Source organism: Nycticebus coucang, chromosome 20 (assembly GCF_027406575.1).
Source record: "Nycticebus coucang isolate mNycCou1 chromosome 20, mNycCou1.pri, whole genome shotgun sequence".
Taxonomy (NCBI): Eukaryota; Metazoa; Chordata; class Mammalia; order Primates; family Lorisidae; genus Nycticebus; species Nycticebus coucang.
Window position 1 is genome coordinate 39,768,022 of NC_069799.1, and position 25,297 is coordinate 39,793,318.

The 25,297-nt window shown below is 36.4% G+C and overlaps 1 pseudogene; it reads right to left on the reverse strand.

The window, feature by feature from the left end:
• LOC128572607 (E3 ubiquitin-protein ligase KCMF1-like) overlaps positions 1–22,021 on the reverse strand; it is a 46,163-nt pseudogene extending 24,142 nt beyond the window's left edge.
• Positions 22,022–25,297: the final 3,276 nt, after the last annotated feature.

Genomic DNA, 25,297 nt, shown 5'->3' on the forward strand with positions numbered 1-25,297 from the left:
TGTCACGGGGCAGAAAATAAGCTCCCAGGAAGTTTTAACATTGATGCTTCCAATCTAAATTCATCAATTGTATTTTGTGAGAAGCAACTACCTAATAGTGATGCTTTAAGTTTGGGTTGCTTGAGAATTTCACAGGAGTACAGTATTAACTGAACTCAAATGGTGATAAATTCTTTCTTTTAGATTCTATTATTGTCTCTATTTTTCTGCAAACAAGTTTTAAAAACACACACACATAATACCCTGCTGCTGCTTGGTTTCAATAACCAGAAAGTACCAAAGTAAACCATAATTGCAACTATACAATCCCAATGGTGAATAGATAGGGTTCTCTTCCTTAGCACCCACCATGCTTTCATAATTCTTCCTCAAACAGTGAGCTTGATGGATTAGTCATTTTAGACTCCCATCTGTCCTTGTTTGTCGTGTCTACGTCACAAGGGTGTTGGAAGGATTAATTAGTTAGCATGCAAGATTCTTTGAAGATGAAAGCACTCCGAAATTGCTAAGTGGTGCTAGCATTCCTCCATAGTACATATTTTTCCTTTTATATTTGTAAAAATTCATCCGCCTCCTGTTAACCCTTTTAGCTAACACTATTTACTCAGATTGCTTTTCGTTTCTTTAATTAACTGACCTTATCTTTCCCTCCCCAAATTTCAAATTGTTTATTTCCTTATGTCCTCATTTCTGTCCTCAGATTTGCTTTGCATTTGTTTTTTTCTGGTAACCTTTATAAGTCCTGCTGCCTGGGTATTTTCTTGTTTTTATTTGTTGGCATTGTAGATGGGTATATCTAATGATTACTAAGGAGAAAAGGGAAAGTTACTTTTGCTAGATTTTCGAGTCGTGGCCATGAGAATTACTAATTTGGATCAACTGTCATAGTCCAAAGGGCAGGCAAAGCTATTTTGTGCAAGTCAGTGGTGAGATGGCCCAACAGCTGAGCAAGAAAGAAAGACTTGCTTTTTCTCTCAGGGTCTAAATTTTCACATGGAGTTATTTTAAAAGTCTTTCAAGGAAATCCGATGAGGTACCCTCGAGTATTCCAACTTTTTGACCCTGGATACAGCTAATGAAGTCCATGGACTCTACAAGGCAGAGGAGGAAGGCAGTCCTCCTGGAAGATACGATCCGTGAAGATAGGAAGGCTCATTTCTGATAAGCCCCCAAACTCAAGAATGCTTATTGTAGAGTTGTCACAATTATTTTAGCCACTTACACCTGCAAAACTGAGCTGGTCTCCCTGTGATGAAATCCTGGGGTTTTCTTCACAGTTCTCACTATGAAGTATCCACCAATTATTTTTCCATTATTCTTCTGGTATTTTCCATTCTGATTATAAGTGGAACCATGACATGTTTCAATGCATCAGAAAGAAAATCAGTTTTTTTAAAAAAGAGCCCTTATTATATATACGTATAATAAATATATTTATGTTGAAGATGCACAATGTGACAATTTGATGTACATATACATTGGGAAACCATTACAACATTCAAGCTAATTAGCACTTCATGTTATTTTGAAAAAATATTCTCCCCAAGAGATTATGCTACTATTGACCAATACCTTTTCCTTAAACAGAGCATATAATACACAGCGACGTGCAAATCCTTTTGTCTTTGCATAATGAACTAAATTCTGTTAACATTTATACATTTAAAATAGTATATTTTTCATGGTTCCTGTCTCAAATAAAATGAGCAGAAAACTGTGAAACATCCATAAAATAAAACAGAAAATGATCTTGGTACCGTATATTCACTATTAATAACATCGTGTACAACACAAACCCTCACATACGTATACTGTACGCATGTAGGATAATATATGTTAGAAATCCTCCATTATATCTTAACGTGGGAAAGCATGTTGCAAGAAAAAGCCCATTTCTTTAAAACATTGAGAACGAAGCAAACAATAAATCCAAACTCTTAGAAAAAAGGGACTTTCATGTTATAAATTTTCACAAAGCTGTGGTTAGAATTTATGCCCAGACAGAATAACCCCAATTCTTTTCTTTTGTAAGACTTAAGTTTATGTTGTTCGGCAAATTTTACTTACAATTTTTTTTTTTTTTTTTTTTGAGACAGAGTCGCACTTTGTTGCCCTCAGTAGAGTTCATTGGCATCACAGCTCACAGCAACCTCAAACTCTTGGGCCTAAAGGATTCTCTTGCCTCAGCCTCCCAGTGGCTGGGAGTACAGGCGCCATCCACAATGCCTGGCTATTTTTTTTTTCCTTATTGTTGTCATTGTTGTTTAGCAGGCCCTGGCCGGGGTCGAATCCACCAGCCCAGGTACATGCGGTTGGCGCCCTAACTACTGAGCTACAGGCGCTGAGCCTACTTATAATTTTTAAAAATAGATTTTTATCTATCAACTATGTTTGTTATTTCTACATTACATTATAAGTGAAAGTATATAAAATTCTAATTAGCATTTTTAAACAATACTCACTTCTCCCAAAAAATTTGATAAAAGAATTGATTAATTCTTAGAATTGATAAATTAGTTCTTATGGCAAAAGAGGAAGAAATAACAATGTACCTGGGAAAAAAATTTTATTTTTCAATACTTCACATTGTTGTGACAATACAGCTCTGTGAAGTCAGTTGTGAAGCTTATTTCAAGGCTAAAGAGAAACAAAGAAATAAAAATAAAATATTAAGCAAGGAGCAAACCCTGGATCAGAGCCAAATTACCCAACGAGAGGCCAATCACGCCAAAGAAGTAAATCATTAGACTCAGAGGAAGCTCAGTCTGGACCTGGGCTCCAGCTCACATGTCCTCATCCAAAATTGTGTCTATGTGGCCTAGCACTTTTAAACTATAATCCCATTTAACTTGTATGAATTACAGTAGAACCCCCACGTCCCTACACTGACCACCTCCTTAAGTTGACCTAATTTCCACAGACCAGACACGCACCACATGTATGCATCAGTACAGTAGGGCTAGTTCCTTATGTTGACCACCTCTCTATGTTGACCACTTGGTTACAGTCCTTTGGGCAGTCAACCTAAGCGGTTCTACTATATTTAATATTATTATAGAAGTTATTTATAAACTATAAAGTGTATTTCAAATATAAGGCATTTTTAAAAATAAAATACCAATTAAACTGGTTAACTATGAAACCCGAAACTACCATAAATCAAATGTTTAAAACAGCAGCTGACAAAAAATAATTGTTACATGCAAGAATTTAAGAGCTAATATCCTTCATGCCCCATAATTGATGTATCATCATAAAAATATAATTATTCCGGGCGGCGCCTGTGGCTCAAGGAGTAGGGTGCCGGTCACATATGCCGGAGGTGGCGGGTTCAAACCTAGCCCCGGCCAAAAAAAAAAAAAAAATACATAATTATTCCAAAAGAAAAATTTAACATAAGACACAAAAGATTATTATATAAGTATAAATTGTCAATAACATTTGAGACTATTGTTCAAATGAAAGTAGCAATAAAATATCACTTTTGCCTATCAGATTGGCAAAAATTTTGGAATGAGAATATGCTGTATCGGTGAGGACATAGCAAATTAATCCCTAATATTCTCAAATGAGTATACAGAATCATTAATCCTTAAGGAAGTCAAGGTAGTGATGTCAACTACAAGTTTAAAAGCATTTACTTTTATATAGTTAATCTTATCTACTGGATTTGGTGCAAATGTGTGTTTAATGGGAAATTAGCAAATGTACATTGGATAATAACGGAAATGTTCAACAATGGCAGAATGGTAAAAACCAACACAACTATTGAAACTTGATGATGAAAGAATATATTCCTGTAAAAAGGTGCTCCTAAATACAATGACGATATTATAAAACATTATCTTTGGCATTACCTATTTTTATAATGTGCATTCATATACATAAGAAATTATAACAGGATATGAAATGAAGTGTTAAGGGGTTGCTTCTGAGCTGTGTGAAGAAGGGTTAATACTTACATATATTACTCGTATTATCTAATTTTTTAAATAGGTATGAGTTTTGTAGCTAAAAAATATTAGCTATTTGGATTGTGAAAAGAAAAAGAACTTAAAAATAAGATCATATGAACGGACTAGCAAATTGTGGTACATGTATACCATGGAATATTATGCAGCCTTAAAGAAAGATGGAGACTTTACCTCTTTCATGTTTACATGGATAGAGCTGGAACATATTCTTCTTAGCAAAGTATCTCAGGAATGGAAGAAAAAGTATCCAATGTACTCAGCCCTACTATGAAGCTAAATTATAGCTTTCACATGAAGACTATAACTCAACTATAGCACAAGACTATAGGGCCAAGGAAGGGGAAGGGAGGGGGGAAGTTTTGGTGGAGGGAGGGTAATGGGTGGGGCCACATCGATGGTGCATCTTAGAATGGGTAATAATGTACACAGCTATGATTTAACAATAAAAATAAATAAATAAATAAAAAGAAAAAAATAAGATCATATATTAAATCACCAAGGTTTTCCCCCAATTATTATGTTAAAATAAACATCAACATCAGAGGTAGACCAAAAACCCTAAATTTCTATTTTCTGTCCTTTAATAATCAACATTTATGTTAGTATTATTAATGTTTCATATATGAAGCTTATTTATTTCCTTTTTTTTTTTTTATAGATAGTCTCATTCTGTCACCCTCGGTAGAGTGCCATGGCATCACAGCTCACAGCAACCTCCGGCTCTTGGGCTTAGGTGATTCTCTTGCCTCAGTCCCCCGAGTAGCTGGCACTACAGGTGCCCGCTACAACGCCTGGTTATGTTTTTGTTGCAGTTTGGCCGGGGCTGGGTTCAAACCTGCCACCCTGGGTATACGGGGCCAGCACCCTACACACTGAGCCACAGGCCTTTCTTTTTGTGGTATATGGTACAAAATGTTCACTTTCCTCCCAGTAAGAGAAATTATTTACCTGTGCCTATTCCCATGTGACTTACAGAGAGCCCCAGGGAAGGAGTATACATTTGTATCTGGCCAATGGAATATGAGTGCAAGTGATATCCAACTTGAAACCTTAATACCCATTGCATAACCCATTTGTCTTTTCCTCTGACATAAAAACTGCATGTCATTGATGGGGGATGAGCCTGTAGCCCAGATTATAAAATGACATCTTCACTTCATATTCTGGATAATTGTATGGCCAATGTGCTATTTTTCAAAGAAGTACGCATCATAAATCCACAGATTCTAGGGGTTTTTTAATAAGCATCCCTCCACGAGAGACATCCCACTAAGAGCTCTCTTTACATTGTTGGTCTGCAGCATGTTTACTGAAAATTAGATCATGCCACTTTCTTTAGGGTTAGGATTAGGGTCAGGGTTAGGAAAGAAATTTATCACCAGACAGGTACTTTAAATCCTTTTCCCCCAAGAACAGAATATTTGGCCCTGGGATTCAAAAGTAATCCAGTTAACAGGATTAACATTAATGTTGAAATGTATTGATCATTTGTTACATGCCAAGTAGATAAGAACCTAGCATATACCATGTATGAGCTCTTTATGTCGTCACCACCACTCCATGAGGGACATTCTTAATTTACTCATGTATCGTCCACAGTTCAGATTTATACAATCTAAAGAGAAACCAGAGTATACACATCCACAGATTTGAGATGTACAAACTAAGAATCAAGCAGGGTGAGGTGAACACATCCATTTCAGGTGGAAAATTTAAAGGTTACCCAAAAAGTCAACAATCAAGGTAAGTAATATTTTCATGCAACAGTTTTAATAATCCAAAGTAACACCAAAAATCATAGTGAATGATCAAGATATTTTTAAAGAGAGTATCAGTTTTTGAAATTTCAGGTTAATATGGGGGTCCATAAGGTTAGGTTACAGAGTTTGCTTTTGTGAGTATTGTTATTACTGCTTTTTGTTTTCGCTTCATGCTTCCATAAATCATGGCATAATATAGCTACTGAGATTAATCCTGTCTTTATGCAAAATGTTGATATTTTCTTCATCATGAAATTTTTTCATTAGTAATGATATTTTTAAATACTGCATTAAGATACTGTTTACCTTGATTACTAAGCATTTTTAATCAATAAACTTTATTTTATTTATTTTTTTATTTTTTCAGTTTTTGGCAAGGTCCAGGTTTGAACCCACCACCTCTGGTATATGGGGCCAGCGCCCTACTCCTTGAGCCACAGGTGCTGCCCAAATAAACTTCATTTATTACAGAAGTCTTAGCCTTTCAGCAAAACTGAGTGGAGAGTACAGCAAGTATCCTGTCCCCCCACGTGCACAGTCTTCCTCACTGTCAACGATTTCTGCGAGATGGGTATATTTGGTGCGATTAATGAACTCAGCACATTACTATTACCCAAAGTCCATACTTTATACTATGGTTCATTCTTGGTGCTGTATATTCTATGGGTTTTGATACATGTGCAATGATGTGTAGCCACCATTGTAGTGTTGTTGCCTAGAGAAGTTTCCCTGCCTATTCACCCAGCCTTTCCCTCTCACCCACCATAACCACTGATCTTTTTACTTCCTCCGTGGTGTCACCTTTCCTGACTGTGACATACGTGGAATCATACAGTATGTGGCATTTTCAGATTGCTTTCACTTACAAAAATGCATTTAAGTTTCTTTCATGTCTCTTCCTGTCTTTTTAGTGCTGCATAATACGCCATCGTCTGGTTTTACAGCAGTTTATTTATCTGCTCAACTAGTGAAGAACAATTTGTTGGGAGCCAAGTTTTGGCAATTACGAATAAAGCTGTTATAAATATCTGCATGCAATTTTTTTGGTACACATTAGTTCTTAATTTAGTAGGATAAATTTCAAGAAGCATGATTGCTGGATTGGATAGCAAAAGTAGGTTTAGCTTTGTTTAAAAACAAAACAAAATGAAAACAAAAACCTGGCACATTGCTTTTCAAAATTAATATTGTCAGTGTTTTGAATGTTTTCCATTCCAGCAGGTGTTCGGTGGTATGTCATTGTTGTTGCAACTATCTAAAGAGATACAATGTTGATTATCTTTTCATATATTTATTTGACATCTGTGTAGCTTCTTTGGTGGGGTATCCAGATTTCTTTTTTCTTTTTCTTTTCTTCTTTTTTTTTTGAGACTGAGTCTCACTATGTCACCCTGGGTAGAGTGCCCCGTGGTGTCACAGCAACCACAAACTCTTGGGCTTAAGTGATTCTCTTGTCTCAGCCTCCCAAGTACCACAGCTGCCCGCCATAGCACCCAGCTATTTTTTTGTTGCAGTTGTCTTTGTTGTTTAGCAGGCCCAGGCCTAACCACTGAGCTATGAGCACCAAGCCCAGATTTTTTATCCATTTTTAAATTGGGTCATTCACTTTCTTACTGTTGAGTTTTAAGATTTTTTTTATATTTTTTGGATAATAGCCCTTTACCAGTATCTTGTGCAAATATTTTCTCCAGGTCTGTGGCTTATTTTCTCATTATTTTGACATAAACTTTTGAAGAACAGAATGTTTAAATGACATCTTGCTTATTATTTTTTTCAGAAAACATGCTTTCGGTGTTGTGTCTAAAAAGTCACTATCATAATCAAAGTCTCCTAGATTTTATCTTGTCTTTCTTCCGGAGTGTTATAGCTTTGCAATTTATATTTTACCTTGTGAGTTAGTTTTTATGAAAGTAGATAGTCTTTGTTTAGATTCATTTTTTTTTTTTTTTTGGTATGGGGATGTCTAGTTTTTCTAGCATAATTTGTTGAAAAGACTACCATTGTTCCATTGTATTTCCTTTGCTGTGTTGAAGATCAGTTGCCTATATTTGTGTGAGTCTATTTCTGGGCTCTCTGTTTTTTCCCTATGATCTATTTGTCTATTTGCAATAATACACTGTCTGGATTACTGTAACTTCATAGTACATCTTGAAGTCAGTTATGTCAACTTTTCTCAACTTTGTTCTTCTCTTTCAATATAGAATTAGCTATTCTGGGTCTTTTGCGGCTCCCTAGAAACTCTACAAATCAATTTGTCAATATCCACAAAGTAACATGCTTAAATTTTGTTTGTCATTGTGTTACAACTACAGACAAATTTGAGAACGAATGACATCTTGACAATATTATCTGCAGATCCATGAACATGGGACACCTCTCTCCATTTATTTAATTCATTTTTGATATCTTTTATTGGATAATGAAGTATTTAATTTTTGAGGGTGCTAATGTAAATAATAATGCAGGGTTTTTTTTGTTTTGTTTTGTTTTGTTTTGTTTTTTTGTTTTGTTTTTTTGTTTTTTTGTAGAGACAGAGTCTCATTGTACCACCCTCAGTAGAGTGCCGTGGCATCACACAGCTCACAGCAACCTCCAACTCTTGGGCCTACGCGATTCTCTTGCCTCAGCCTCCCAAGCAGCTGGGACTACAGGCGCCCGCCACAACGCCCGGCTATTTTTTTGTTGCAGTTTGGCCGGGGCCGGGTTTGAACCCGCCACCCTCGGTATGCGTTTTTAATTTCAAATTTCACTGTTTCTTATTGGTATATAAGGAAGTATTTGACTTTTATATATTAACCTTGTGTATTGGAACCTTACCATCACCACATGTTAACGCCAGGATCTTTTTCATTGGTTCTTTCAACTTTTTACATAGATGATCATGCCATCTAGGAATAAAGAAAGTACGATCTGTATACATTTTCTTTTCTTCTTCTTTTTTTTTTCTTTTCTTATTGCATAAGATGGGATTTCTTCTGTGATAGTGGAAAGAAATGTTGATAGGGGACATCCTTGCCTTGTTTCTGGTCTTCGGAAGAACATTTTAATTTCTTACCATTAAGTATGATGTTAGCTTTTCTTTTCTTTTTTTTTTTTTTGTAGTTGTTCTTTATGAAGTTGAGGAAGTTCCTATTTATTCCTACTATGCTGAGTGTTAGATTTCACCAAATACTTCTTCCATATGATTGTACAGTTTTTCCTCTGTAGACTTTCAATGTGATAAATTACATTAAATGATTTTATAATGCTGAATCAGCCTTGCATAAACCCCACCTGATATGATATGTAATTGATTTTCATGTATTTTTGGATTTAATTTGTTAATAACTTTCTGAGCATTTTTGCATCAATATGCATAAGAGACACTGGTCGGTAGTGTTCCTTTCTTATAAGGTCTTTGTCTAATTTTGGTATTAGAGTAATGTTTATCTCATAGAATGAGTTAAGAAGTATTCCCATGCTGGGCACAGTGGCTCACGCCTGTAATCCTAGCACTTTGGGAGACTGAGGCAGGTGGATTGCCTGAGCTCATGAGTTGGAGACCAGCCTGAGCAAGATTGAGATCCCATCTCTAAAAAAAAAAAATAGCCAGGCAGTGTGGCAGATACTTGTAGTCTTATCCTTTTAGAGGATTATACCTTTAAAGGAAATGGTTTATTTCATCTAGGTTATCAAATTTGTAGGCAGAGAGTCCTTCCCAATATTTCTTTATTAATCTTTTAACAGCCATGGGATTTGTAGCAATGTCTCTCTTTTATTTCTGATATTTACAATTTTTATATTCTCTCTCTTTTCTTAGTTAACCTACATGGACAGTTAACAGTTCTATCAATCTTTTCAAAGATCCAGCTTTGGTTTCACTGATTTTCTTTTGTTTTACTGTTTTGAAGTTCATCAATTGCTGCCCCAAGTTTTATTATTTATTTTTCTCTGCTTACTGCAGATTTAATTTTTCCTCTTTTGTCTTTCCTGTGGTGGAAGTTTAGATAATTAAGTCATTATTTTTTTTTCTAATACATGCATTCAATGTTATAAGTTTTCCCCCAAAACTACTTTCCTTGTGTCACAGAAATTTTGATTAAGTTGCACGTCCACTTTTATTTAGTTTAAAATAATGTTAAATTTTGGTTGTGATTTCTTCTTTGAGCCGTGTGTTATTTAGAAGTGTGTTGTTCGATCTCCATATATTTTGGTATTTTCAGCTATCTTTATGTTACTGATTTCTAGTTTAATTCTATTCTTGCCTGAGCACAGATTCGTATGATTTCTATTCTTTTAAACTTCTTAAGCTATGTTATATGGTCCAGAAAAAGGTCTATCTGTGTGACCTTGAAGAATGTGTGGTCCACTGCTGTTGTATAAAGTGGTTAATACATGTGGATTGTATCTAACTGATGGATGGTGCTGTGGTGTTCCATTTTGTCCTTAATAATTTTCTTCCTGTTGGGTCTATCCATTTATGACAGAGGGATGCTGATGTTGCCAACAAAAAAAATAGATATACATGTTTATCCTTGCCATTCTACCCAACTTTGCTTCACATGTTTCCATGCTCTTTTTTCAGACGCATGCACATTAAGAGCTATTATGTCTTATTAAAGAATTGAACCCAATATTATTATGTAATGCCCTTCTTTATCTCTGATAACATTCCTTGTTCTAAAGTCTGCTTTATTTGAAATTAATGCAGCTGCTCCTATTTCATTTTAATTAATATTGCCATGGTATAGCTCTGTTCCTTTACTTGTAATCTGCATCTGTTGTTTTAGTTAAAGCAGGTTCTTTTATAGACAATGTGTCATTGGGTCTTGTGTTTTAATTCACTCTGACAATGCTTATCTTTTAATTGGTGCATTTTGTTTATTGACATTTAAAGTCAAAATACTTTCTTATTGTTTTCTATTGCTTGCCATTTTTTCCTTTTTTCCTATTTTGTTTTCCACTCTTTTTCTGTCTTCTCTGACTTTAACTGAACAATTAGTATAATTCCATTTTTCTCTCTTTTCTTACCATATCAATTATACTCTTGTTTTTTTAGTGGTTGCCCTAAAGTTTGCAATATACACTTATATCTAATCCAAGCTACTTTCAAATAACACTATACACTCCACAGTGGTGCAACTACCTTGAACAAGTGAATATTTTCCATTCTTTCCTCCTGTCACTCATATCATTGTTGTAATTTATTTAACTTACAAATAACCATATCTGAGGTCCGACAAGGAAGTTCACAAACTCCTCCTAGAACATGTGCTACATACCTCATTGCTGAACATCACTCCAGTCATCTTTGTGAAGTGCTCCCCATGGAAAACTAGGTACAGACACCAGCACCTAGTCCACACTTCAAAGCAACTTTGGAACTCTTTTTCTGAAAAGTCTATCAGAGCTGTCATTGTGTGGCACACAAAAATGCACGATGGCAAGCAAGACCTCACCACATGTTAATACAAGTACAGCTGTGAGACACTGACATACCACGGCTATGAAATCTTACCAAGTTGTTTTTACAGTGTTGCCAACGTAGACACATGGTGGTAATTTACCAACTTAATTGTCAGACCTAGTACAACTACAGCTGGGATGGTCATTCCAGAGAAATAGTTCCAAAATTTCTTTGACGGATGGACTAGGCACTGGCATCAGGGCATAGCTTCCCAAGAAGAGTACCTCAAAGCTGACCATAATGATATTCACCAATGATGAGTTTGTGAACTTGTCAGACCTTGTATGTTTACATAGATACATACAAGCATCCATTTGCTACTATTATTTGGGGTTGGGGGGAAGCCCTGTTATCTGCTGAGTTAAGAATAAGAAAAATAAGCCCAATATGAAGGGGAAAGAGGAGGGGGAGGGGAGGGGAGAGAGGAGGTCGGGTGGAGGGAGGGTAATTGGTCAGACCACACCTGCAGTGCATTGCACAAGGGTACATGACAAGTCTATTAAGTGTAGAGTATAAATGTCTTCACACAATAATTAAGAAAGTGTGGTGAAGGCTATGTTAACCAGTTTGATGAAAGTATTTCAAAGTGTATATAAAACCAGCACATTGTATCCCATAAATGCAATAATGTACACAGCTATGATGTAATAAAAAAAGAGAGAGGAAAAAATAGTAGATACACTTAAATAAAAAGAATAAGAAAAATAAAAATTTATATTTCACCTTCACTTACTCATTTTCTGATGATTTTTTTCCTTCTTTAATCAGATCTGAGTTTCTAACTTATATCATTTTTCTTCTCCCAGAAGAACTTCTTTGAACATTTCTTGCAAATCTGGTCTACTGGCAACACATTTTCTCAATTTTTAGTTGTCTAAGAATCCTTATTTCCCATTCACTTTTGAAGAATAATCTCACAGGGTAAAGAGTTCTAAGTTGGTGGTTTTCTCTCTCAACCCTTCAAGTATTTCACTCGACTCTCTCTTCTTTTGCATTATTTCTAAGGAGAAGCTGGATGTAATTCTTATTTTTCCTCCTCTCTAGGTAAGCAGTTTTCTTTTCTGGCTTCTTCCTGTATTTTTTCTTTATCTTTGATTTTCTGCAGTGTACCTATGTCTCGGTATCATACATCACACGATATACGTCTTTTGGTATTTTTTCTGATTAGTGTTCTGATTTTTATCAATGGCTTCCGTTTAGCGTTGATTAAAGAAAAATCCTGCTGTTGCTGTGTCCGTTGCTTCTGTTCCTTTCTCTCTTCTCCTTCTACTATTCCCATCGCACGTAATTGTCCCACAGTTCTGTGTTGCTTGTTACAATCTTTTGCCTTCCCTTTGCCTTTCAAATCGAGCAGTTTCTATGTTCATATCCTCAAGCTCAGAGATTCTTTCCTCGGTCTTGTCCAGTCTACTAATGATCCCATTAAAAACTTTCTTTACTTCTGTTTGGTATTGTTGGTCTATAGCATTTCTTTTTGATTGTTTCTTAGAATTCTCATGTCTCTGCTTACATTTTTTATGTGTCCTTGTGTAGTGTCTACTTTTCCATTTAAAGCTCTTAACACATTAATTTTAGGATTTTTTCTTAATTCTTTGTTTTGATAATTTCAACGTTTTTGCCATATTTGACTCTGATACTGATGCTGGTTGGGTCTTTTCTAACTTTTTCTTCTTTTAGTATGCCTTGTAATTTTTTTTTTTTTTTTTTTTTTGCTGAAGGTAGTAATGTCACACGGGGCAAGAGGAATTGTGGTAAGTAGGACTTTCAGGATGGAGCGTTGATGTGTGGGGGAGGGCACGAAGTCTACAGTCCACTGATTAAGTCTCAGTCTTGTGGTGGGTCCGTGGCCTCTGGACTGTGAATTCATCAGTACTTCTCAGTATTTTTCCCAGTGGGAAAGGACAGCTGGAGGAGGCTGGTGTTGAGTGTACAGGTAGATAAGGCTCTGACATAACCCCAGCATGTTAGGTGGTAACCAAACTGCCTTCTTGACGGCAGGATTTGTTAGGAAGAGGATGCTTTGGTATTTTTCAAACTGCTTCGTTTTTCCTTGTCCGTGTCAGAAGTCTGAGGTGATTTTTTTTTTTTCCTGATACACACTATGAGGGCCTGGTAGAGATCAAAAAAATAAAAAATTCACAAAGGTGTGAAGACTCCTATAACTGAGGACTCCCCCTGAGCTTTTATCTTTCAAGCTGAGCATCCTGCAATTCTGCAATTGTAGTTCAGAATTTCCTACCCCAGCACTGGTACCCACAGAGGTTTCTCCTGATGTTTGTGGGTTTCTGTTCTGACAAGTCATGATTCTCTGAATCTACCTATTAGGCTCTCCAATCTGGGGAGCAATGGTTTGTTCTGTGACCTCAATTCTCTGACAGATGTATGAACAGTAGTTAGTTTTTAGAGTTTGTTTACCTTTTAACTTGTTATGATGAGGTGAAGCCTTCTAAACTCCCAATGTACTGGATTGGAAGCTAAATAATTACTGAGTTTGTTGTCATTCTTGTAAATTTTACTTGTCTCACCCCAGTCCTAGCCCTGAATTAAAGATGAAGAGCAGTCTGGGTGAGCCAAGTTCTGAGAACTTATCTTTGTGATCCCGGAGCCTCTGCTCTTGACTTCTTGGCTATGTTGCTACATGTAGCTGGAGTTTCATTTCCCATCGATCTTGCTTTGAAAAATTGTATCATTCTCTTGTCATGTAGGGTAAATGTTAAGATTATAGAGTGCATTTTTATTGGCAAAATTTATGCCATATGTAATTATAGCCATAGTCATTGAATAAATGAAGAAAATGCAAAGAATGGAAACTCACATGTAATTGCTGATTTGTGTAATTAATCCTTAAATAATTAAGCTTGAGGTATATATATACAGGGTGATTATTATACAGAAAAAGAAAGAAAGGAAAGAAAACCACAGACAGCTGACTAAAAAGCATACTTTTGATTTATAAGAATAATTCTCATTATTATTAAAATGTACTAAATGTATTGAAATGTATTAAAATACATTGATGCATTTTCATTAAATTAATGCACTACAGTGTAGTATATACATAATACCTTAAATTAATGTTTTCTTTTCATTCTCAAGCTTGCACTTCTATCTTCTTGTTTTTGTCATCAGTATACTTTTGTGAGAAAAATGCACAGACTTGTTTGTTTCTATCACACATTTCTTTTCCGGTCCTACCATTGGTCTCTCTGTGTGCAGAGCTGTTGCAAACAAATTGCTTAGATATTCACACATATGAGATCTTTGCTGCGTTAAAGAATATAGCCCTATCCAGTTAAGCATAGAAGGGTAAACATACGTACTGATCTTCATCTTTCTCTAAATCTCACTAAAATGACAGGGGAAAAAAGAAAAAGCCTGAAACCTACAAGAACAAACATGACAAGAGAGTAAAGCGTAGGAACCAAGATTACCCAGAAATTCTGAAAATGGATGGTGCATTAGGGATGGAGAACAGAGGAGCAGAGAAAGTTGAAACTCACGTATCTTCAGAGAAGGGTTACAAAGAAGCAATCTGATTACTATTGCACAATCTAGGTATAAAAATTGGAGTAATTGTATAACTTTGTAATACTATGATAGCTATATACCCTAGGTAGGAGAATTGAAGAGTTATTTTCTGTAAAATGTGGCCAAAAAAAAAATTATAATTGGTACAGGGAAAGCTCCTCTGAAATGCCTGGCTTCCTGCCTAATCACTCTCCAGTGGAATGCATAGATCCATGAACAAATTCTCTAGTTGGCTTTTAAGTTTCTACATTAAATATCAGTAGAAATTCAGAGATTACCACATACTAAAGAAAAAGATATAAACCAAAACAGAAACTTGAAAGAAACAGGGATAAGCTCCCATTTGCAGGAAAATAAGAAAATCTAACATTATATCCTTTAAGATCTGAAGACAATAAATATGAAATAAAACAGAGATTGCTATAGAAGCAGATTTCAGTGAATAAGGAAGAACTTTACAGAAATTAAAAATATAAAATTTTATGGATGACATAAATTTTGAAAATGAATGGGAAAATCAGAAGACAAAAGTGAAGAAAAGACAACCAAAATGTAGAATAAAAATACAAACAGATGGAAAATATGATATATGTATTTATATATAAATATGATATATATATATATTTAAGTATGGTGGGATCTTCCAGGAAACCCTAAAACCCAACTAAGTTTTTTTTAATGGAGATAAATTATCAGTAAAATGATTAAGAAAATACTCTGATTTACAATAACTTGTCAGCACAAGGAATGAAAAATTCATGCAGTAGGGAGCATTTCAATGAAATTTTAGTACAGCAGAGTAAAAAGAGAAAAATCTTAAAATCTTCAAGAGGAAAATAACAAGCAAGTTACATTAAATTTTCAAGAAGCCAAATGACATCAGACTTCTTAACCCCCACACTGGAAGTTAGAAGAAATGATTATCTTTAAATTTTGGATACACAGATAAGTCATAAATCAAATCCGTGTAATAGTGGAATAAAGACCTAATCGGGCAAATAGCATCTCAAAAGACTCATACATCTGTTAAGAAGCTGCTAGAATACAAGCCTCACCAAAATAAAGGAGGAAATTCAGAAAGGGAAAGACACGGAGGAAGGCGCAGGGAGCACCCAGGCAGAGGGTGTATCAAAATTCAAGATTGGCCAATGTACACCAGGTACACAGGGAAACTAGTTTAGAACAAGAAGAAAGATCCAGGCTTTCGTGAAAATGCAATACGCAGAATGCCTGACACATCTGAGCGCCTTGCAAGGTAAACGCAATAAACAGCAAGGACTGTGTGGCTGGAATAAGGGAAACATACAAAGACGGGTAAGGAAATGGAATCACAAGATAACTAGTGACAGGGAAGGTAAAAGGTTTTGCAGGAGAGATTCAGTGATCATTAAGTGAATCGCATGTTCGTGGTTTTGATAATATAAACACTAAATATTTATTAGCCAAAATTACTAGACAATTCTAGTAGTGAGAGAAGAGGATGAAGGGAACTAATATGTAGCATGTTAGAGATAGAAGAACCAAGAGACTAATTCCATCGTTAGTCTATAAAAAGGACTAAAAAGTAAGAAGTAGCAATATGAAAATAGGAGTACTTAGAGTACTTAAAAATAAGTAAGAAAGGGGACAAAGAAGATAATAAAGGGGACAAAGGAGGAGGAGAAAAGGGAGCAGAGGGACGGGGAGAAGAAGGAAAAAAAGATGAGATGGTTGTGCAGGGGAAGCTTGTACCGATGTCAGACATCTGGTTAAACTATAGTATTAACACAATGTGCCCAAGCCATGGAAATAGCAGCGTAAATCAATGAAGCAGAACAGAAGATCCCTACTTCTGAGAGACAAGACACACATAAGTAAAATGATATTTGATAGGACGGCCTCATAGATCAGTCAGGAGATGAAGAACTACAGAGAGAGATGCTGGGACAATGCTTATCTGCATGGGAAAGAAGCAAATTATAGCATAATCTCACAATGGCTATAAAAATAAATCCTTGGTTGAATACAGATCTTGAAAATAAGCTCATGAAAATTAGAAGACAACATAGATTATTTTTGTACCATTGATGTAGGAAAGGCTTTCTTAAGCCTACAGAAATGTTTAAGGACAGAAAAAGTAAAAAAAATTATAGATAAAAGATGGACAAATCCAACTATTTTAAAATATCCAAACTTCAATGCCAAGACATTAAAAAAGGAAAGGGTAAGTCTATGTCATGGTCAAGTATACCTACAAAGTTGTCGGTGATCGAATACAAAGGTCAAGGTGTACAGAACACCTTCTGGGAGCCAGACACGATTACAAGAGGGACTTTACCTAACAAACACAATCAGTGTAACCTAATTCTTTGTACCCTCAATGAATCCCAAACAATAAAAAATAAATAAATTACTTAATTAAAAAATAAAAATAATAAAAAATTTGAAAAGCGACAGATAGATAATTAAAATCCAAAATATATATAGAATTTCCTAAAATTAATGAAGAAAAGCCAGAAAAGACCTACGCATAGGCAATTTTGGGGGGGAAATGCCCATGACCAATAAACTATGAAGAGAAATCCTCACTCATAATCAGAAAAATGCAAAACTAAACAGTAATGGGAGCTATTTTATGCTAGTAAGATTGGCAAAAAAATAATAATAATAGCAAGTTTGACTATACCAAGTATAGGTATAGAAACAACTGGAAACTTTTCATATACCGCTGAGGGATTTTAAACTACCTTAACTATTCTAGAGACTTCTTGGGGATTAACTATTAAACCTGAACAAGCAAGCCTCATTGATTCTATTTCCAGGTACAAATACTATTTTTAAAAAACTCTTGTTTCTGTGTCAAGGAGGCAGCTAATAGAATTTCTTGTTAGATTTTTCTTTTCTTTTTTAAAATGTTAAAATATGAAGGGGGTACGAATGTTACATGGGTAGCATTTATAATGCTTAAGTCACGGCTCTGTGTGTGCCCGTCACTCAGTTAGTGTTGGTTGTACCTGTTAGGTGGGTGTTTACTCCTCTTTTCCTCCCTCCTTCCCCTGCTTGATTTTCAACAATTACTTCTCTTCATCCATTAGCTCCAAATTATTAGAGAGGATAGTGGTGTGTTTGATTTTCCATTCTTTAGATACCTCCCTTATTACGATAATGGTCTCCAGTTCCATCCAAATTGCTGCAAAAGACATTAATTCTTTTCTTTTCTTTTTTTTTTTTTGCAGGTTTTGGCCGGGGCTGGGTTTGAACCTGCTACCTCCAGCATATGGGCCCAGCGCCCTACTCCTTTGAGCCACAGGTGCCGCCCAACATTACTTCATTTTTTTATGGTATATATACCACATTTTGTTAATCCACTCACAAATTGATAGGCACTTAGGTTGATTCCGTATCTTTGCAAATGTTCGTTGTTCTGCCATAAAAAGTTGAGTATGGGTGTCTTTTTGATAAAAAGATTTCATTTCCTTTGTCCCAGTAGTGGGATTGCTGGATCCAATGATAGGTCAACTTTCAGTTCTTCGGGGAATCTCACCCGGTTTTGCATAGAGGCTGCACTAGTTTGTAGTCTCACCAACAGTCCGTAAACGTTCCCTTTTCTCTACATCCATGCAAGCATCTGTTGGTTATGGACATTTTAATAATAGCCATTCTGACCGGCGTAAGGTGGTATCTCATTGTGGCTTTAATTTGCATTTTCTTGATGATTGGTGATGCTGCACATTTTTTCATATGTATTTGTTGGCCATTTGTCTATCTTTTTTTGAAAATCTTCTGTACGCATCTTTTTGTCCACTTTTTCATGGAGTCATTTGGTTTTTCTCTTGCTCATTTGCCTGAGTTCTTTGTACATTCTGGATATCAGCCCGTTATCAGTTGTATAGTTACTGAATATTTTCTCCCATTCTGTAGCTTGTCTACTTACTGTGTGGATTGTTTCCTATAGGCAAAAGCTTTTTAATTTCATCAAATGTCATTTATTTATTTTGGTTGTTGCTGTGATTGCCTGGGGAGTCTCAGTCATAATTCTTTTTTGCTTCAGTTGTTATCTACATAGCCATAATTGTAAGTGCTGATTCTTTTTTGAGACACACTCTCACCTTGTTGCCCCAGGCTAGAGTGCTGGGGCATCACCCTAGCTCACTGCACCCCTAAACTCCTGGGTTCAAGTGATCCTTCTGCCTCAAGCCTCCCCAGTAACCGAGACTACAGACACCTTCCACAACATCCAGCTAATTTGTCTATTTTTAGTAGAGATGGAGCTCTCACTTTCAGGCTGCTCTTGAACTCCTAAGCGCAAGTGATCCTTCCACCTCAGCCTCCCAGAGTGCTGGGATGACAGGCGTGAGTCACTGTGCCCGGCCTGTAAATATTGAATATTAATTTAACCAAAATATTCAATACCCTTATTGGGAGGTTGGATAATGGATGTATTTTTGTAGTGGAGAATTTGTACCAAGGAACAACTGCCTCATCTTCCACAGTGGCAAGTTAAAGGCGAATAGCTAAACCTGTCTTTGATTAAGATATTGAGGCACAAGAAGAATCGGATGAAAGAATTAATAACATTGATGCTACTATGTTTGCAAAGTTCAGGTTACAATTATATACAATTACAAAGAATGAATATGGTCCCCTCTGGAGAGCAACATTCAAGAGTTTAAAGGAAAGGATGGAATGTTTCCTTGAACTATAAGCTTTGGAGGACTGTCTTAAAGTACATGTGTATTGTACCTCAATAAAATTTAATTTTATTTAAAAGTTAAATTAAGAATCTCCTTCACTTAGAGCAGGGTCTATAACCCAAATTGGAGCTGCACCTAACAGTGACTGTTGAGAAGTGAGGTTTGAGTCTTGCACAGTTAGTATCGTCCCCAGCATTCCAAATTGTGTATAAAATCAGCACATTGTACCCCATAAAGGCATTAATGTATACATGATCTATGTGTTTATGAATTAATAAAAAAAGAAAAGAAAATGGAGATATATTGATTTTTATTATTATTTTTAATTTATACAATGTATATTTATTTTTTTATTAAATCATAGCTGTGTACATTAATGTGATCATGGGGCACCATACACTGGTTTCATAGACCGTTTGACACATTTTCATCACACTGGTTAACATAGCCTTCCTGGCATTTTCTTAGTTTTTGTGCTAAGACATTTATATTCCACATTTACTAAGTTTCACATATACCCTTGTAAGATTGATAGGTTAAAAATATATGTATTATATCTGTCAGGTATACTCAGCCTGGAAATCCCGACCCATCAAAATAATAATGTATAAAACCCGTCTTTCCCACTACTGAGAAATCTAAACCAAACAGCAGGTATGTTATGGAAAAATATGAAATCCATGACTGTGACTCCTCGTGTTACCAGCCAGTCACAGAAAAGCAGAAAATAGAGATGGCAGAGATGATTGGGTCATCTTGCTTCCTGATGTATTCATTCTCCAGGAGGTTACACAGCCAGGCTTGTTTAGAATGACTCAAGAAAGGGAGTCAGAGTCAGTCCGCTCCGCTCCCCAGGGAAATCTATCCTGCGCCTACACCAGACGCCTGCAGTGATCCCATAGCACAGATGCGCCAGATGACTGAGGAGCCCGGATGACTCTGGGGGGAGAAAGAAAGATAAGGAAGACAAAAACTTCTGAACAAGTATCCACGGACACCAGCATGCCATGGAATTTTCCAGGAATTCAAGACTTGAAATCACATAAGGAAAGCATGGGGTTTTTTCCCCGTCTAAATTCCATACTATTTCATCTCCACTGAACATGGTCAAGACACAGTAGAGAATTAAGGCAAGGTAAGACCCTCAAATCCAAAATAACTGTGGAGGGTATAGAACAAGTTGAGAAAAAGAGCCATACCACGGTAATCACAGAAAATATTTTTATTCTATTCACCCACATACTGAGCTCCCAGGCAGAACGCTGTGTCCTAAATCATTGTGTTTTTTTCTAAATTCTGCTTCTGTCCCAGAAAGATCCTGCCCCCAAGATGCACTTCCTTGTGCCCTTTCAGTGGGAGAGACATAATGAATGATAAATTCATCTTTTTTACTTTCCTTTCACCAACTTGAGACCTGGGCACACTTTTAAATTCCTTTATAGGGTATTGTCTTAGGCTCTTACAAGAATAAGATCATCACAGAAACTCCCACTATTACCATTATTAATGACAGCTAACATTTTTGAGTATTTACTGTGTTCTAGGCATTCAACTTAAATTGGTTCCTCTAATTGGCCCAGTAATTAATTCATGATTTGATTTTCTAATGTATAAATTTTCAAATGTATACATTTTTCTAATGTATAACCAAGGCTGGTTATAGATAGACAGTAGTTCCAACTCAAGCAATTGTTACAAAAAAAAAAAAATCTGACCATGTATGCAAGGTCTTTTTTTCTTCTAAAGGTCAAAAAAAGCAACTTTGTTGTGAAGACTAAGACTATTGTATGCCAACTCAAACAGCTCGGCTATACAAGAGAATACTTGGAAAATTCCATTTCTGATGGTCTCTAAGTTATCAACTGACAAATGAGATCTATAAATGTAGAAAAGGAGAGCTTTGTTCCTGCACATCACAGATGACCCATACTCAGGGGTGGAAATGAATGCTGAAAGGTATTACTGTTAGTCCTGTGTCCCAGAAGGTTCATCAGGGCCATAGGACACTCAAATGCACAGCAGTCCGTAGCTGACGGTCTCTCGGGAGGAAGATTGCCGCATCAGGCTTTTGCCCCATTAAAGCTATAGTTACAGCTGTGATATAGGGAGTCTGATGTTGGATGACTTGAAATTGTCTCAATGTTGCTTATCCCAGAGGCCAGGGTATGCTTTACAGTAGCACCTGGCATATGGAAAATGTTCCCTAAGTGTCAGTGTTACCACAGGTGAGGTAATCCAAAAGCCACTAGCCCTTATCTCTCTGTAGAACTTCAAATGCATACCAGGCCAATTAAGTTGGCAAACATCCTTGAAAAGGTGCACACCTCACTGCTAAATTTCACTGAGGTCATCTTGGAAGTCCTCCCTTCAGGGAGCTGTGCACCCAGGCCAGCACCTAGTCCACCCTTCAAAGCACTTTTTCTAGGATGGGTTCACGAACTTAATTATCTAACCTCTCGCACTATAGAAAAATCAGGTACATTTTTTTTTATGTCTCTTCTGGGAAATAAAGAATTTATCTAAAAATAAAAGTTCTTTCCAGCATAATAATTACCTTCAACAACACCTTTCCACTCATAACTCCCAGATTTTACGCAGTGGTGTAACAGTTCCACAATGTGCCTCTAATTCCAACGTCATCGACGTGAAATATCTACACATATGAGGATGCTCAGATACAACTGTTTGATTTCATCCAACTCAGAATTAACATCGGCAGCGGACCTCGCTGTTCATGGATGGATCCTTGGGCTGTGTGTTTATTCACTTCCCTTTTTCTCCTCTTTTCCATCCCCCTCTCCATCGCCTGCTGCTCCCTAGCTCCTACCCCTTTTCGTCCTTTCTTTAAATAGCCAAAGTTCATTCCTGCCTTGGAACTTCTGAACCAGCTATTCCTCTCACCTTGACTGTTCTTCACCAGATCCTCACTCACAATGGCTGACACCTTCTTGTCAGAAGGAACTTACATATCTTTACAAAAGACTCTTCCGGACTATCTAATCAGAAGCAGACACACATTACTCCTTGTCACATAAACCAGTTTTAATTTTCTGGATAGCACTTATCATCTAATTTTAAGGATAAAGGTTTACCTATCTATTTACTAACCTTCTCCCCCACCAAGACACACATAAACAAACACACACAGGGAAATTTAAACTCCGTGAAAGCAAAGATTCCTCTTGTCTTATTTCCTGTTACATCTTAGAAGTCCATATTACCTGCTTTCTCTATACTGATTTCTCAATAAATATTTGTATTTTTCTGTTAGGGCAATTTATTTGAAGATCCCTTTAAATACCAACATCAGCAAAGATTAATAATATTGATGCTACTATGTTTGCAAAGTTCAGATTACAATTATATAGAATGTTCAATCAACGATAGTAAAGGTCTCTCTGTTATGTACATACCTAAAGTAAGTACATAATAATAGCATAAATGTTCAGTGTGTATAATTTTTCTATTAGATACTTTTTAGGGCTTGGCACCCATAGCACAGTGGTTGTGGTGCCAGCCACATGCACCGAGGGCGGGTTCGAACCTGGCCCGGACCAGCTAAACAACAATGACAACTACAACCAAAAAATGGCCAGGCATTGTGGTGGGCTCCTGTAGTCCCAGCTACTTGGGAGGCTGAGGCAAAAAAACTGCGTAAGCCCAGGAGTTGGAGGTTGCTGGGAGCAACCTATCGAGGGCAACATAGTGAGACTCTGTCTCAAAAAACAAACAAAAAAATAGATGCTTTTTAGCATGAGATTCAATTTAATCCATGAGCTATATAGATTCTCCATAGGCATGTCAGTGGACAAATCAATAAATACATAGCACATTGTATTTGCATATTATATCATTTCTACATTTCTTTGGACAATGTCTGGGTTTGCCCAGCAGTCTCCAGAGTGGCTGATAAGGAAGGGAAATCTGTTAGGACAGTATTAGTGAGGCTGGATTCAGTTGCAAATTGTTTTCTCTCCTTGCAGATGTGAATTAGCTGAGGTGTGAAGTCATCGTCATACTTTGGCACATTATTGTGGTGCTTGGATGGAGGATTTCTAAAAAAAATAAGCTAAGAATTAAGCTGTGGGAGAGCTCGCAGTGCAGCTGGAAATAGCAGTCTCTGATGAGCGAGCTGGGCCAACAACCAAAATTAAATAAGGCTCTGAAAAGCCAACCTACCATTGCACTGTTTGCTCTGACATCCCTTTGCTAAGGTCAGGAGCAGGGACAGACTCAAGTCTTTTGAGTACTGCCCTTTAAGACTGACATGGAGCCAAATTTAAAACCAGATGCCCACTGGGAAAGGAAATTAAGAGACAGCCTGAAATGTGTGATGTGAGAATATTATTTATTTGATCACATGTAACTGAAACTACAACATTTCAGTCTCAAAACTGCATTGAATAATCAGGAGTCATGCTATGAATAGATCCTGATGTAATTAAGTGAACTTTTGTGTATTAATACAAGATAAATGATTATGTTGCAAAAGGGCATGCAAAAACGAAGACTTAATAAGCTAGCAACCAAAAATAGTTTTGACTAATGATGCTTACTAGATTTTTATAGAAGTATTATTGTTTTATGGATCTCAGAATGAAGATCATTCCAGGCAGGAGGCATTCCCTTGTTTTCTGTGGGATGAATATCTTTCTTCAACCAAGGATCTCAATAATTTTATTTTAAAGCAACCACCAAGAGGTACGAAGAGCATGGAATCTACTTCACTGAAGCGAAAGAGTCACACACTCATGATCCCTGGCATCAAAAGTAATAAGCACGGAAAATATAACCTATGTGATTTTTTTAAAAGCATATCCCAGAGAAGGCCCTTTTCACATTTTAGTTATATACATGGATAGACTAAGAGTACTTCTGAGTTTTACTTATAAAGGTAGGAAAAGCCTTCTTGGTACTCACGTAAGGTTGAAATTTGGCGAGTAGCTTTGTCTTAAGCTATAAAACTTGTGATCATGATAGGGAAAATAATTGCTTTTCACTAAAACTCACTTTATCCTTTCTTATAGACAAAAATATGTTCTCATTTTTCTGAAATAACCACCACCATTTTCCTGGAACTTTGCTTCAACCTTCCTTGTAATGTGGGCCGCCATGATTCATCTACAGTGTCCTTCCTCTAAGTCAGGAAAAAGGGGTTCCGACTTTCCCACTGATTCTGGGGGTAGAAGGGAGAGAGAGCGAGACGGTCCACTCAGCAACTACGGGCTGATGAGTCTGTGTGCTCTGGTGTGCTTTAAGTAGTAAGCACTGCACCCGGACCCTGGGCTGTATCAACTCTACACCAAGATTATCCTCAGGGTTCCCACGTTGCCTATTTTACTGACTCTTCATTCCCTCCAGACATTTCCGTTCTCTGGAATGTGTGTTTTATGACTTCAGGTACTGCATAGCTTTGAACCAAAATATAAATGGACAAAAATGCGCCAAGTATGAGAGACAAAATTAAAAGAGCTCAAAAAGGTTCTGCAATCACAATAATGTATGAAAAACGTTAAAATATGTTTCTACACCTGAAGAGTAGTGTGGAAGCAAGACTTGGGGTTATTGTACGGCATTCCTTGAATCCTTAATACTTTGAAGTTATTGCATTTTGACCAAAAGTTTAAATACAAGTGAAACCTAAAAATGTATTAAATATTTCCTTTCTACTTACACATGGCATTTTACTGTCTATAGAAATGTATAGTTTTCTTTTTTTTCTATTGTTTTTATTAAATCATGGCTGTGTACATTAATGCAATCATGGGGCACCATACACTGGTTTATATACAATTTGAAATATTTTCATCAAACTGGTTAACATAGCCTTCCTGGCATTTTCTTAGTTATTGTGTTAAGACATTTATATTCTACATTTAGTAAGTTTCACGTGTACCCTTGTAAGATGCCCCATAG